Source organism: Equus asinus, chromosome 13, assembly GCF_041296235.1.
Source record: "Equus asinus isolate D_3611 breed Donkey chromosome 13, EquAss-T2T_v2, whole genome shotgun sequence".
NCBI lineage: Eukaryota > Metazoa > Chordata > Mammalia > Perissodactyla > Equidae > Equus > Equus asinus.
Window position 1 is genome coordinate 2,060,506 of NC_091802.1, and position 15,457 is coordinate 2,075,962.

Below are 15,457 nucleotides of genomic sequence, written 5' to 3' on the forward strand. Positions count from 1 at the left end.
AGCCTTTGATCTGGCTTCTTTGTCTCATCATAACGCTCTGAGATTCCCTGGAGTTTTTGCAAACACCACTAGTTCATTCCCTTCATTGCTGAGTAACAGTTCGTTGTCTGGATGGATCACATTTGGTTTATCCATTCAGCAGCTGATGAACGCTTAGGCTGTTTCCAGTTTGGGGCAATTATGAATAAAATTGCCATGAGCATATGGGTAGACATACATTTTATCTCTCTTGGGTAAGCACCTGGGAGTAGAAAGGCTGAATCGTATGGTAAGTGTATATTTAACTCTGTACAGAACTGCCAGGCTGTTTTCCAAAGTGACTCTGGCGTCTTATATCCTCACAGCACGTATGACAGTTCCTGTTGTCCCATGTCCTCACCATTACTTGGTGTTATGCCTTTTTTTATTTTTTTATTTTTTATTTTTTGAGGAAGATTAGCACTGAGCTAACTACTGCCAGTCCTCCTCTTTTTTGCTGAGGAAGACTGGCCCTGAGCTAACATCCGTGCCCATCTTCCTCTACTTTATATGTGGGACGCCTGCCGCAGCATGGCGTGCCAAGCAGTGCCACGTCGGCACCCGGGATCCAAACCGGCAAACCCCAGGCCACCAAGAAGTGGAACGTGCGAACTTAACCACTGTGCCACCGGGCCGGCCCCATTTCCCTTTTTTCACATTTTAGTCATCCTAGTGGGGGTGTAGTGGTATCTCATTGTGCTTTTGACTTGATTTCCCCGATGACTAATGAATTGGGCATCTTTTCATATGCTTACTGACCCTCTGTCCCTCTCGTTTGGGGAAGTGTCTGTTTAGATCTTGCCCTCATTTCGATTAGGTTGTTTGTCTTCTTATTGTCAAGTTGTAAGAGTTCTAAGTTTGTTTCGTCAAGCAGAGCATGCAGGGGGGGACGAAGCAGAAGCACTCTATACGGGGGGCGCTGTCGGCTGCCACTAACACCTACCCACCTCTCGGGCCCCCGAGCCCCGTGCACCTTCCACATAGTCCTCAGGCTTACGGAGCCTCTCCACTGTGAAGGGCTGTCCAGGCTTTCTCGCCCTTAAACCCCTCCCCAGGCCCAGCATCCAGGTCCCTGGCCTGCCTAGTACCTGTGGACAGCTCCAATCCCTCTTCCCCTGCTGACCTGCTCTTTCCCATCACCACCTGTTACCTGCATGCTTACCTCCTCATCTGCAAATGTGCAGCCACGGCCATGCCGCCCACTTCTCTCCAGAGCACAGCCTTCTGCTGTGCCATGGACACCCAAACCTCAGCCCCTCCTCAGGACCTTTGCACTTGCTGTTTCCTCTGCTTGCAATGCTCGTCCCCTGATGCTGTCCCTCCTTCCTTCAGGCCTCTGCCCCAAGGTCACCTCCCTGACAGCATCATCTTTCATATTCACCCCCCTCGCTCTGTGCCCTCATCTTGTTGTGCTTTCTCACAACCCATCCCTGCTGTCACTGTGTTTTATTTGTTTACTTCTGCGTTGTCTGTCTCCCACCAGGCTGAAGAGTCCCAAGGGAAGGGACTTTGACCATGCTGTGTCCCTAGGGCTTGGCACACAGTCAGCCCTTAATAAATGCATGTTGAATTAATAACTTTGCTGTCACAGGACTCATATGAGGGTTACATGAAATATTGAGTGCAATTGCCTTTTGCAACCTGCTGTGTTTACAGAGGACGACACTGAGGCTCAGAAAGGTGTGGGGGCCCACCCAGGGCCATGTGGTCAGAGTGATAGACACCTGAGTTCACACCCCTCCCCCTGAGCCACTCTCCTGCCCACCCCGTCCCAGGGCCGGCGTCACAGAGGCACATTATACACACACTCCATGAAAACGCAGAGCACATGCAGCTGAGAAGTCACCCACGCGCAGAGTCATCCATAACATAGACACACACGAATCTTGTTCACACACCCACACGTGACTCACATTCTCAGGAATTCCGTAGGCACAAGCACACAGCCTTGCACACTCGTGAAATCTGTTCACACACCCACACACAGGCACACAGCATGCTCAGGAATTCTGTTCACACACCCACACAGAGGCGCACGGTCTTGAACACTCAGGAATTCCACTTACACACACACAGGCACGTGACCTTGCAAACCCAGGAATTCCATGCACACACAGGTGAACAAACCACACCCACCCTGCATCCAACACCCACGTGCCCGTGCACCCACAGCAGCAAGCCAAGGTGACTGACAGGCCTAGGACTCCAATAGGCCTCTGTCACCATGACAACAGACGGCTCCCGCATCTCGGGCGGTGCACAGCGGAAGGACTCAAGCCAGGGTGTGCATCACAGCTGTGGCGCATGCTTCCCAGAGCAGGAGCAGCCCACACCTCCTTGAAGACCCCAGGGCCATCTCCTCAAGGGTGCAGAGCAGACCCTCTCAGATGTGTGGAACGTGCCCATCATCATCCACATGAGGCGTGTGGCTCCCACTCGTGTCTGCTCTGTGCCAGGTGTGTGGCCAACACGTCACATGTTTTCTCCCCTAACCCTCACAATGCCCTTGCCAGATGAGTCCTGCCAGGGAACCCATTTTTCAGGCAGTGAAACTGAGGCTCAGAAAGAGTAAATCTATTGCTCAGAGTCACACAGTGAGTCAAAAAATTTGAGTGAGAGCTGAAACGTGAACCCAGGTCTGCTGAATCATGGAGGCCTTCTTCCTGGTGCCCTGCCCTGCGCCTGGGCCAGGAGGGCTGCTTCAGGAGCAGCCTGCCCCCGTCATCTTGCCCCTCTGCACACCCTTTCCAGACAGAAGCAATCAGTCATCAGCTCTCACTAGTTTCAGAGTTGGTTCTGCTCTTATGGAACTCCCTTAGGAGGTAGTGAGATCCCCATTGTGAGCGGTATTCAAGCAGAGGCTGTCAGAGCTGCTGTGGAGAAGGATCAGGCCTCAGGAGATGAGAGATTGGATGAGCTAGCCTCACATTAGTCTTTGAGTTGCAAACAACAAAAAAAATTATTGGCAAACATAACTAGAAAGTAGCTGGCTTCAGGAACAGCTGGATCCAGCTGTCAGACACCATCAGGAAGCTTCCTCTGGGCTTCCCTTTCCTCTGGTTCACTTCACTCTCAGATCAGCTGTCCCTAGCCCAGGGTGGCCCCCACAGCTCCAGTTTACATCACAGGAGCTCAGTGGCCCCAAAAGCAAGCCCAATAAATGTTTGTCAAGTGAAGGCTATGCAAGAATAAGGCTGGGGGTCTAAGTGTAAGCAAATCCCAACCCTGACCCCTGGGAGAGGAGCATCTGATGCAGCACAGCACTCATTCCTCTGTGCTGAGAAACGTGTCTCTGAAACGTGAAATAATGGGCTTGGCATTTACTCCGCACCAGGCTATGTCCTGAGCACCTTACAAATAGGAACTCACAGAAATCACATGGTAGCGCTACAGGACCAGCACAATCTCCATCTCATGGATGGGGAAACTGAGTCACAGAGAAGCAAGTATCATGCCTGAGGCAAGGCTGGACCACATAGCCCCTCAAAAAGCCCAGTCCCAGGGGCTCCACCTCTACATGAGGCCAGGACTGCTCTCCCAAAGCCGGCGGCCCCCAAGGATGCAGGGGACGGCACACGTGCCTCACTCAGCAGCTGCCATGGACCAGCGCCCACTGTGCCAGGCAGCCCTGGGGTTACTGAGGCCCCCAAGCCAGACACGCTGCTGCCCCGTGGAGCTGGAAGCTTCCAGCTGCTGCGACTTGCGTGCATCGCTCTCTGTGTCCGGTCCTCGCATTCCCATCTGTAAAACGGGCAGATCACGCCATTCAAAAGTGTAGTAGTTGTGTCATTTCTGTGATGTCCCACATGGTAGTCACACGTGGCTATTGATAGCTTGAAATGTGGCTTGTGTGGCTGAGGAACTAAATTTAAAAATTTTATTCCACTTTCATTAATTGAAATTCAAACAGCCCTACGTGGCTAGTGACACCCGTGTGGAGGAGTGCAACTCTAAGGTTCTGGGTGAATGCTGATTTTCATTTTGGTTTCATTCTGTCTAATTTTTCACTCACCCCTACCCCACGCTCCAATTCCAGGCAGGCCAGCCCTTTACACTTCCTCCTAGGGAGCTGTGCTGGTCACAGCCCAGCCCGTGCTGACCCGTAGCCCTGCCAGAGGCACACCCAGGGGACGGGGGCCCAGCGCAGCTGAGCTCCAGCTTCCCTGCAGCCAGCGAGGACGAGGCTTAAGCTGATTTAAAGAAGACAAGCAGCCTGTCTCTGGCACACCTGGGTCTTCAGCTGGGTCCACACCAGCTGTACATGTCTCTGCGCCCACCAGTGTGGGCGTGCTGCACAGCTGTGCCCCGCAGCTCACTGCACACGTGCACCAAGCCACCCCACCCACACGCAGGTCGGGGTGGACCTACAGGCAGCCCACGCACTGAGGGCTTTCTCCTCCGGAGCTCTGGGCTCTGGTCGGCGGGTAATGACTTTCTGTGCCCTCTGGCCTGAGGTCTGATGGAACCCTTGGCCTTCTCCAGGGTAAATCTTGGCTCCACTCCAACCCAAAAAAGGAACTGGGGGGAGACCAGACAGAGCCAGGCCAGGGCAGTCCAGCCCAGCCACTGCTGCTGGCACCCAAGAGAGCCCAGGCCTGAGCCAAGCGTCCAACAGCTCACAGCACATGAACATGTCCCAGCTCCTGGACCCCAGCCACCTCTCTCCCCTCTACCTGCCCTGTCGCCCACTATCTCCTGATCCGCAGGAGTAAAAGACGCCCCCCCCACCCTACTCACTCATGTCCCGGCTCTAGGTGAGCAGTGGGCAGGGAGGGGCCCAGGATGGTAGCCAAGAGACCCTAAAACGTGAGTGCAGTAGCTTCCTGTGGCCGCTGTGACAAATTCCCACAAATCTGGTGGCTTCAAACAGCATTTGTTCTCTTCCAGCTCTGAAGGCCAGAAGTCTGAAACCAGCACCACTGGGCTGAAATCGAGGTGAGGGCAGCACTCCACTGGGGAATCCGTCCCTGCCTCTGCCGGCTCTCCTTCCAGCCTGCCTGGGCTGCGGTCGCATCGCTCCAGGCCCTGCCTCCGCGGCCACTTGGCCTCTTCCCCTGTGTGTGTCACATCTCCGTCTGCCTCTCTCTTATAGGGACACGTGATGGCATTTAGGGTCTGTGGGATAATCCAGGACATTCTCCCCATCTCAAGAGCCTTAACTCAATCATGTCTGCAAAGACACCTATTTGCCGTATAAGGGACATCCTCAAGTTCCAGGGGTCAGGATGTGGACATCTTTTGGGGACCATTTTCAGCCTGCCACAGTGAGCCACATGGGATCTGAGCTGGAGCCCCTGACACTTGTGACCAGCTCCTAAAGCCAACTCTGGGTTTACCAGCCAGGTCACCGAGCAGGGCCATGCACAGCAACAGGTCTTGGAGACCCTGTCTGGAACCGACATCCCGGGCCTCGTGGGCCTGTGAGATTCCCCAGAATGGGGGAGCGGGCTCTCAGAGAAGCAGAGTGGGGAGATGTGGAGATGGGGCTGAGTTCCAGGGGGAGAAAGGAATGAGCGTGGGAGAAGGGCCTCCTGGAGCCCAGGTGCTGAGCCCCCTGGGGCACTCCACGGACAGCGTCTCGTTTCATCTTCCCACAGCCCTCCCTGACAGATTAGTAAACTGAGGCTCACAGAGGTAATGACTAAACAACCCCACAGAACAGGTGCTATCAGCTCCAAGTTACAGAGGGAGGAAGTATTCGCTCAGAGAGGTGAAGTGACTTGCCCCAGGTCACACAGCAACAGGTGGCAGAATTGAGCCTCTCTTGGCTCTCTCGAGTACCCACGTTGGTGTCTCATCAGGCTCTTTGAAGCCAGGCTTTGAGCTGGTCTTGGACGACGAACAGGACTTGGGGAAGCAGAGGAGGGTGGATGAATTCTGAGAGCTACATGGACTGGCGGGATTCTTCCTGATTTCCGGAAGGAGGTGACCTGGGGAGTGGGGGCCAGTGTCTCTGTTATTGGGTAGGTCCTCCTCTCAGCAGCCCCAGGATGGACCCAACCACATCATCCCCAACAACAGGTGCTCCTCAGGGGAGGGGGGAGACATAAAGTGCCCACGTGCTTCTTGAGGGCCTGTCACTCACGGCACGCCCTGCCCAGTTCCTTCTCCCTTTCGCCCATACCCCGCCCACCGGCCCAGGTGGCAGGCAACAGGTGGGCTTGCTAGGCTGAGTGCCCTCACACCTCGCCCAGGACAGCAGGCACTGTCAGGCCAGGGGAAGGCTCCAGCCTGCTTACCTGAGACCCTGCCCTTGCACTCTGCAGGCACACACACAGATGCATGTGCCCTCACCCACGTGTGCAGACACACCTACTCAGCAGCTGCCCTCAACCCCCGTGCTTGCGAACAGCAGATGCCCACACGGAATCGTGGGCTCCTTGCCTGAGGCAGACGCACTGCCAGGCGCTCAGGCCAAGACCCTGCGGTGCCCCGGACTCCTCTCCTCCTCACCGGACACCAGCAAGCCCTGTCCCTTCCACCTCAAAATAGATTGGAGACTTCACGCACACGGCTTGCACCCGGCCAGGCCCTGTCCACACCCTCCAGGCTGGTGCAGCCGCGGCCTTGCTGGCCTCCCTGCCCGTGCTTGTTCTCTCCACGGCAGCCAGGGGAGGTTGCGAGGACCTGAGGAAGATCACGCCCCTCCCCACGCTCCCATTCTTGGAGTCAAGCTAGAGGTCTCTCCACCACCACCCAAGCCCTTCCTGACCTTCTCTGCCCCACTCATCTACTCCAGCCCCACAGGCCTCCTCACCATTCCCTGCACAGTCCTACCTCAGGGCCTTTGCATTTGCTGTTCCCTCGGCCAAGCAAGCACTTCCCTACTCTCTCGTCCCCTTCTGCACTTCCCCATGACATCACCTGTATACTTACTTGTCTATTTTGTCTGTCCATCTCCTCCACGCCCCTGGGATGTCAGTTCCACGAGGACGTGGATTTGTGTCTGCTTTGGTCACGGTTGCACCTGGCACACTTCAGGGGCTAACACCACCTGTGGAGTGAAGGGAACGCATAGGCGTAGACACAGGTGGACACCCATGGAGACTGGCAGGGACCAGTGACCCGCGTGTGCCCATACACAGGCACGCACAGCCGCACACGTGCACACATCATGCACAGAGATGGGTCCTGAGCTGAAGCTGCCCTTGGCCAGTGAGGCCCTGGCTGTGGGCCCGGCCCCAGCAGCGTCGGCAGCCAGAGTGCCTGCCCCCACCCAAATCCAGCCAGCCCTTCCCTGGCTGTGGCTGGACCCGCAGGTGGGCCCCTGGTTGAACTGGCCAATCTCCTGGAAGAGAAAGGACAAGCTCCCTGCAGCCAAACCTCCAGGTGCGGAGAACAACACGGCAGCCAGGCCCCCAGCCCCCTCTTCTCACGGCCCTGAGAAGTGAGGGAGGCAGCCAAGTGTAACTGCCTCACTGAGCAAAAGGGGAGACTGAGGCAGGAGGTTGAGGCCGATGGATGTGGCTCCCCGCCCAGCCCCACGCTGATCGCCTCCTGATCTGACCCCAGCTGCGGTGGACACCCTGCATACCGTGGGCACAGGAGTGTGCAGCTGTCACGCACACTCCCACCGCCCAGCCCCTCCAGTTCCATCTTGACTTTCCCAACAGAAATCGATAGAAAACGTTTTATCTGCTTCCCCAGGGGCAGCTCCTCTTCAGAGCAGAGTGGGCTCCCGTTACTATGGCGACCCTCCCAGACCTCCCTGACTCCCTCCCTCTCCCTCTCCACCCTCCTCTCTCCCCCTTCCCACTGCCCACCCCCGCTCCCTTCCCTCCCTCGCCTTGGTCCCCTCACTCCCTGCACACCCATCCCACAGCCCAGGACCCACATTCCCTCCACCCTGCTGCCTGGTGGCTGGACAGAACCTGTGCACCTCTTGGCTGCAGCACGGCTGTTTTGGGTGCCAGAGAGGGAGTCGTGGGGGTTCTCCTTGGGTCCACCCAAACCCGACCTCACGGCTCTCCACTTCCATGCCGGACTGCAGCTCTGGACCCAGCTTGGCCTCCTCCCAGTGCCAGGCACCGTCCTCAGTGTTCTGTGACTATTCACTGTGCTGCTAAGCTCGGGTTCCCCACTGTGCAGTCAGAGGGCTACCAGTACCTCCCTACAGGGCCGCCATCAGCACTGTGTGACTGTGGATCTGTGCGCAGGGAGCACAGGGTGTGGCCGTGGGTGACACTCAAGAAACGCCAGCATTGTTGGTAAGCCTCAATCTGCACATTCACAGAATGGGTATATGAGGGATTACGGTCGTAAAAACTAAACAAGAGACAGAAGAAATGGCTTGGCCCTCTGCCTGGCACATTCGGAACATTGTGTTCTTGAGAAGGACCACCATCCGCCCTGCGGACCACCAGGGAGTGTGGGGGTGGGGAGAAGGTGGAGGGGACAGGTGTGCCCGCCCTGGCTCCCTGGCCACGGCCTCCAGTGGATAGTGATGTCACATCGGGATCACTGTGACCTGTGCCCTCCTTCCAGCCCACCGGGCTGTGTGGATTTCCTCCCGTTCTGCTCTGGCTGGCGCTCCTCCTTCTGCTTCCAACGCCCTGCTCCACACGTCAGCCAGTCGGCGAACCTCCAGGAAGGCAGGCACTATGGCTCAGAGATTTGCAGCTGGACCTCCTGGGTCCGAGTCTCAGCTCTGTCACTTGGGGACACTTCTGTGGCAGCTGAACAAGGGCCCCGAAGAGGCCCACATCCCGAGCCCCGGAGCTGTGAAGCTTCCTTTCGACCGCAGAACAGACTCTGCAGATGTGATTAAGGTATGGATCTTGAGATGGGAGACTATCTTGGCTTATCTGGGTGGGCCCTAAATGTCATCACAGTGTCCTCAAGAAAGGGAGGCAGAGGGAGATTTGACACAGAAGAGGAGAAGGAGCTGCGATGACAGAAGCAGGAAGCTGTAGTGATGCGAGGAAGGGGCCACAAGCCGAGGAATGCAGACAGCCCCAGGAATCTGAAAAAGGCAAGGACATGGGTTCTCCCCTGGAGCCGCCGGCAAACAGCAGCTCTGCCGGCACCCTGCCTTTAGCCCGGTGATGCCGATTTTGGACCCTGACCTCCAGAACTGTGACAGAACAAATCTGCGTTGTTTTAAGACACTGAGTTTACGGCAATCTGTAGCAGCAGCCACAGGACATACATGCCCCCTTGGTGCCTTCCTCCTGTCTGTAAAATGGGCTGATACAGTACATCCCTCCCTGGGCTCTTGTGAGGCCTAAATGAGTTTGTAGGTGCAAAGAGCTTAGAAAAGTAAGTAGCACTGTTTAAAAAAATTGTTGTGCAGGGGCTGGCCCCATGGCCGAGAGGTTAAGTTCGCGCACTCTGCTTCGGCAGCCCAGGGTTTCGCCAGCTCGAATCCTGGGCGTGGACATGGCACCGCTCATCAGGCCATGCTGAGGTGGCATCCCACATGCCACAACTAGAAGGACCCACAACTGAAAATACACAACTATGTACCTGGGGCCTTTGGGAGAAAAAGGAAAAATAAAATCTTTAAAAAAAAATTGTTATGCAAAAACTATTTGCCAAGCCCTGAGGACACCACTCTTGACCACAAGAAACTTGCCACCTGGAGCAAGAGAGGCTCATGGAGAACAGTGATGACCAAGAATGTTACAGGACGGCAGTGTCTGGATGCTGACTCATCCATGGCCGAGGGATTGAGGGCCTGATTTGACCAAAGGAGGACTGGAAGGGCATCCTGGAGAAGCCCTCTCTTAAGCTGAGCCTGGAAGGATGTGGAGGGAGCAGCCAGAGAGGGCAAAGAGGAAAGAGTGTGTTAGTCAGAGGGAACAGGGTGTAGGGACGCTCAGAGGAGTAAGGGCTGAGGCAGTTGAGGGACCTGTAAGTCATCGTGCAGGGGTGGAGCAGCGAGGATGTCCAGGGGCCAGGCCAGCCTTCGGAGTGTATGTGGGGGTGGCAAGCTTGGGAGCGACACACGGAAAGGGAACAGTTGCTTGGGCCACTGTGAAGGGGGTGGATGGGGGGGTGACACTGAAAGCAAGGAGAGGAGTTCCGGAGGCTGCGATCAGGGGAGGAGCGAAGGGCACAACCGATAGGATTTCCTGACAACCCGGGAGAGGTGGGTGAGCAGAGGGAGGAGGAGGGCTAGGGCTTCCTGACCGAGGAGAGTGGGTGGGCGGAGGGCCAGGTCCCTGAGATGACGGCAATCACAACCAGCGCTGTAACGGAGCTCTCACAACACACCAGGGGCTGCACCGGTCGTGATGTGCCTTGCCTCCTCTCAGTCCTCACAGCCCTGAGGAGGTGAAGATGCACGGGAGGGGAGGCCAAGCGCAGACACGGGGCTGGAGGAGGGGAGGAGGCTGGAGCTCGGGGGGGCGGGGAAGGGCGACCACGGAGCTGCTCCTATATAAACAAGATGAAAAACTGCTAGGGGATTGCCTTTGTAATACTTTTCTATTATTAAAAAGAAAGAAAGAAAGAAAATACATGTTTTATTAGTAGCTAAGCACTTTTATTTTCACCACTGGTAATAACAAAAAATCTGTAGGGCCTGAAAGTATAGGAATTCTAACCCCTCTATTTAAGAAAGACCTGGGAACTACACACCCCTTTAGGATGGTGCATATGTCTAAGAGCTGGAAATCCAGCAAGGGGACAGTGGGGGCGGGGGGCGGGGTGGGGGGGCGTCTGTGATCAGGAGCTCAGCTGTATCGGTGAGTTTTTATTTTTTGAGCCGGCAATGGTGGATGCAGGGGTGATCACTGAATACTTTTTGTATCTTCTTGAATATATTAAATACTTTACCATTAAAAATTGGGAGTCACAGGTATTCTCCAGCTGTCCACCAAAGCTGGGCTGAGGTACCAAGTCATACTCATTTGATTACAGGATGACCGTCCCAGCCAGCCCCAGTCCCCTCCACCACCCCTGCCTCTGTCTGCAAACCCCCAGAGACGGGGAACTTAGTCTCTCTCGAGGGGATGCATGGTCCTCTTTGAACAGCTCTAATTGTGGGAAAGTTCTTCCGCATAAAGCATCAAAATGCTGCTCCAGGTCCTCCCTTCCACTGGAACCATGCAATCTGCACGTCAGTGCACAGGGCCAGGCAGCCCTTCTGATCTCTGAGACAGCGCTCACAGTCCTGCTCTCCTCAACCTAATTTTTCTTCTCCAAGCAAAGCAGGCTCAGTTCTCTTTGAGACAAGTGACAGGAAACCAACTGAAATTGGTTTATGCACTCAGGTGAATTTACTGGTTTGTGTATAATTGAAAGTCCTGGGGTTTCCAAGCTTCAGGTATAGCTGGATCCAGGTGCCCAGATGGTGTCTCTGTTTGTGTCTCGACACTGCTTTCCCCCATTTTGGCTTTCATCTCAGGCCTGTAGCCAACCAGCTTACCCCTGGAGGTTCCAACAATGCCCAATGCTTCCAGCAAAACTCCCAGAGGGCTTAGGCGCTGTGGCCATTCCTGGACCAATCACTGTGGCCAGGAAAATGGGGCACTTTGTTTTGCTAAGCCTGAGTCACATAAAGATCTCCACATCCCAGAGGTAGGGTCAGTCCAGGCTGAACCACATAGGCTGAAAGTGGGAAGGAATGTTCACCGCCCTGGGAAAATCAAGGTGTTATTACCAGGAAAAGACAAGGTGTATTAGGAAGATCAAAGGCTCTGTAACAGAGACCCTCAACAGCTGAAACAAGACGGACTTCTATCCCTCCCTAAGGTAACTCCAGATGCAAACAGTCCCAGGCTGATCTGGCTGGTCCTGAGGATGGGGGGTCCCTGGCAGCTGAGCATCTGTTACCTGCTTTGGAAGTAAAAAGTTGTTAAAACATGACCATATTTGTTACTGTCCTGGCTGCTCACGAACTTAGTCCTCATTGAAACATCCTGCCCGGCTTGTACCAGCATCCTCCCCATCCCTCTCATCAGCAGCTTTTCTGTCAGGTTCACTCAGGCAGGTGGATGGCAGAGGACATCTTCACATCTTGCCAAAGTTGTAGGATTGCACGACGTTGATTGGAGAGGTGTTGGAGAGCCCCTGGGGTCCCGCACGTGATGGCTGGCACATCAGGCTCTATCTGGCTGGGTCAACTCTGTCGAAAGAACAAAATCCCCGCCGTGAGGAACAAGGACACAGTGCTTCAGAGGAGAGTGATCCGAATGTCACAGAACTCAGCGGCCCGAAGAACGCAGAGGGATGAGACTTTAAGCAGCTAGTGCTCGGAAGGGCCTGGCACAGGCCATCAGGCAACTCTGTGGGAAAACCATGCCTCCTCAAGTTAATTTTTTGGCATTCTAAGAATTAGCACATTAATCTAAATTTTGTTGCATGGAAGGTAAAATGTAGGTATTTTATAGCTTTAATTTCATTTTTTCAAAATAAAATTCCAATTAAACTTTTTTCTCCAATTACTGAGAAATGTTGATTCCCAGCTGCCAGGGGATTTGTGGTCCAAGTGGACTTTTTCTTGGGATAATGAGGCCTCCAGATTGGGTCCCACGTCTGTTTTCGCTCGCCAGACCGTGGGTGCTGTGGGGTGGGGCCTGCGCCGCCTTTCCCCTGGCCTGCCCTCCCGCCGCAGGGCTCCGAGCACTGGGAAGAACTTTGCAAGATGTGGCCCATTGGCATTCACCTTCTGGGCAGGAGCGGAGGGGCCCATGGGCCGCTCATGGGGCAGGGGCAGTGCCAGCCATGCGGGGCTCTGCAACACTGAGTGCTTTCCACCTCTCAGAAGAGGCCAGAGCAGGCGTCGCTCTGCTCCGCCTGCAGAAAGAGACGCTCAGGCAGGGTGCGGGAGCTGCCCAAGGCCATGCTGTGGGCAAGGGGCAGAGCCAGAAGAAGCGGCCTCTGCTCTTCCACCTGGCTCCTCCGGTTACTGACTGAGCCTGTCCTCCCCTCTCTGGGCCTCTATTTTCTCTTCTGCAAAATGGAGATAAGAGTCCCCACCGCGCAGGGCCTGGCCCATAGTAAATGCTCCATAAATGCGGCTGTGCGCTCGCTCAGGGGCGCTGTGGGAGATGCGCCTCCAAGGAGGGCTTGCAGCCCCGGAGCTGTCGTCCTTGGGAGGCAGGCTGGCAGCGCAGGCGAGCTCAGGCTGGGCGCTCCTGAATCCCGCTCTGCTGTTCCCTGCTCTCAGCACTTCGCCTCCCTGTGCCTCAGTTTCCCTGGCTGAGCAAGGGGGCTGTTGAAATGGGGACATATACCTTGTGAAGTGGCAGAATGGTGAAAGGCTGTTTTGCATTCTCCTGAGTGAGCAAATGTTGAGCCTATTCCCTTAGGGTACAGGACTCTATCTTTTTTTTTGAGGAGGATCAGCTCTGAGCTGACATCTTCTGCCTATCCTCCTCTTTCTGCTGAGGAAGACTGGCCCTGAGCTAACATCCATGCCCATCTTCCTCTACTTTATATGTGGGGCGCCTACCACAGCATGGCTTGCCAAGCGGTGCCATGTCCGCACCCAGGATCCGAACCAGCAAACCCCGCGCCGCCGAAGCGGAATGTGTGCACTTAACCACTGTGCCACCGGGCCGGCCCCATGGACTCTATCTTGAGATCGAGCCCTCCCCTTGCCCTGTCCTCCAGCCCTCCGGGATCTTTCTCCCTAGGCAGGACTCATTGTCTCCTTTCAACCTATGCGGAAACCGAGGCGGAGTTCAAGGCCAAGGCGACACATGCAGAATCGGATCTTCCGACTCCTGGGGAGGGGGCAGGATACCTCAAACTCCACTGCCTTTGGGGGTCAGTCCCGTGATTTAAATGTAAGGCAAGAGGTGGTGGTAGGGCCCCAAGAATTTAGATTCTTTAACGGTATTTCAACTCCAAATTTTTTCAACACTGCTCTGCTCTGCAATCCAAAGAAACCCGGCAGCCTGGATTCCACGTTGGAGCTGCAAGTCTGAGACCTCTGTACCAACACTGTCTTCACCGGGCGTCTGTGCTGCGCAGAGGGCCCGCTGGCTTCTCGCCCTCCGCCCTGCATCCAGCTAAGGTCCACAAGCAGGTTCTCAGCAGAAATCTCCTGGGGGCTGGCTCTGCTGACAGCGAGCCCTGATGGTTGCCGGTCCCCTCTTTGAGACGCCTGTGCCCACAGCTGACTGGGTACTGTCTTGCTCAGAAGGCTCCCCTGGCTAAATCAGGCTAAGCAGCCATCCAAAGAGGGCTGAAGATCACTCTTCAGATCTCGGCTCACAGGTCTTCTCCTCCAGGAAGCCTTCCCTGAATTCCTCAAGAGGACAAGGTCATTACACTTCACGCCTTTGCTCCACAGCATGCTTTTCACAGGTAAGTTTTACACTGCAAGCCAGAGCCTAAACCAATGTCTGACCCACAGTGGGAACTCAATAAATATGCACGGAATAGGTGAATAAACTCATCTGCTATGCGCCCCTGGACAAGTGACACACCCTCTCTGAGTCTCAAAAATGAGTTGTGATGAGGCAGCATTCAGAGAATACATGGAGTGTGAGGCTGAATAATGGCTCACAAAGATATCCAGGCCCTAGTCCCTGGAACCTGTGAATGTTCCCTTATATGGCAAAAAAAAGGGGGGTCATCCTTGTAGGTATGATTAAATCAAGGGTCTTGAGATGGGCAGATTGTCCTGGATTGTCCAGGTGGCCCTAATGTAATCACAGGGATCCTTATAAGAGGAGGCAAGAAGGTCAGGGGAGGAAGTAGGAGATGTGACAACAGGAGCAATTATTTCCTTGTCTTGTCCATCTTCTGGAGGTCACCAAGGGGTCATGAGCCACAAAATGCAGGTAGCGTCCACAAGCTGGAAAAGGCAGGAGACGGCCTCTCCTCCAGAACCTCCAGAGGGAGCCACCCCTGCCAGCACCTTGACTTCAGCCCAGTGACACTGATTTCGGACATCTGACCTCCAGAGCTGTAGAGAACAAATGCGTGTTGTTTTAAGCTGCTAATGCTGTGGCTGTTTGTTACAGCAGCTCTAGAAAGCTAAGACACACACGGAAGGCATCTGGCGCACAGCAGGTGCTCAGAAATGGCAGTTGTTGGTGTTTGGACCCCATACGATCTCCTTCCCCCAGGGAGGCCCCCTCTTTCTGCAGCCCACTGAGGCCTCTGGGGCCAGGCCTTCTTCCCCTGTGTCCTCCCAGGAGCCGGGAAGGCAGGGTGGGCGGGAGACTGGACCGTGCTGGGGGCTGGGAAGACCCTGTTTGGGTTAAAGGGACCATGGCACTCACCCAGCACTCAAACTCAAACAGTGAGAGCGGCACTAGCACGCCCTGTGCGCCGGGCTCTGGGCTACTCGCCTCGCACGGCTTTCCCCACTGAAGCCTCTCAACCACCCCAGGAGGTAGGGACTACCCTCAGCCCCATTTTACAGATGAGGAAACGGACGCAGCAAGTTAAGGGTTTCCCCCGAGCCACCCAGCTGGGCGCAGAGGAGCCAGGTTTAGGACACAGGGCTTTCTCCCCCAGCACCTATGCTTAAAACACC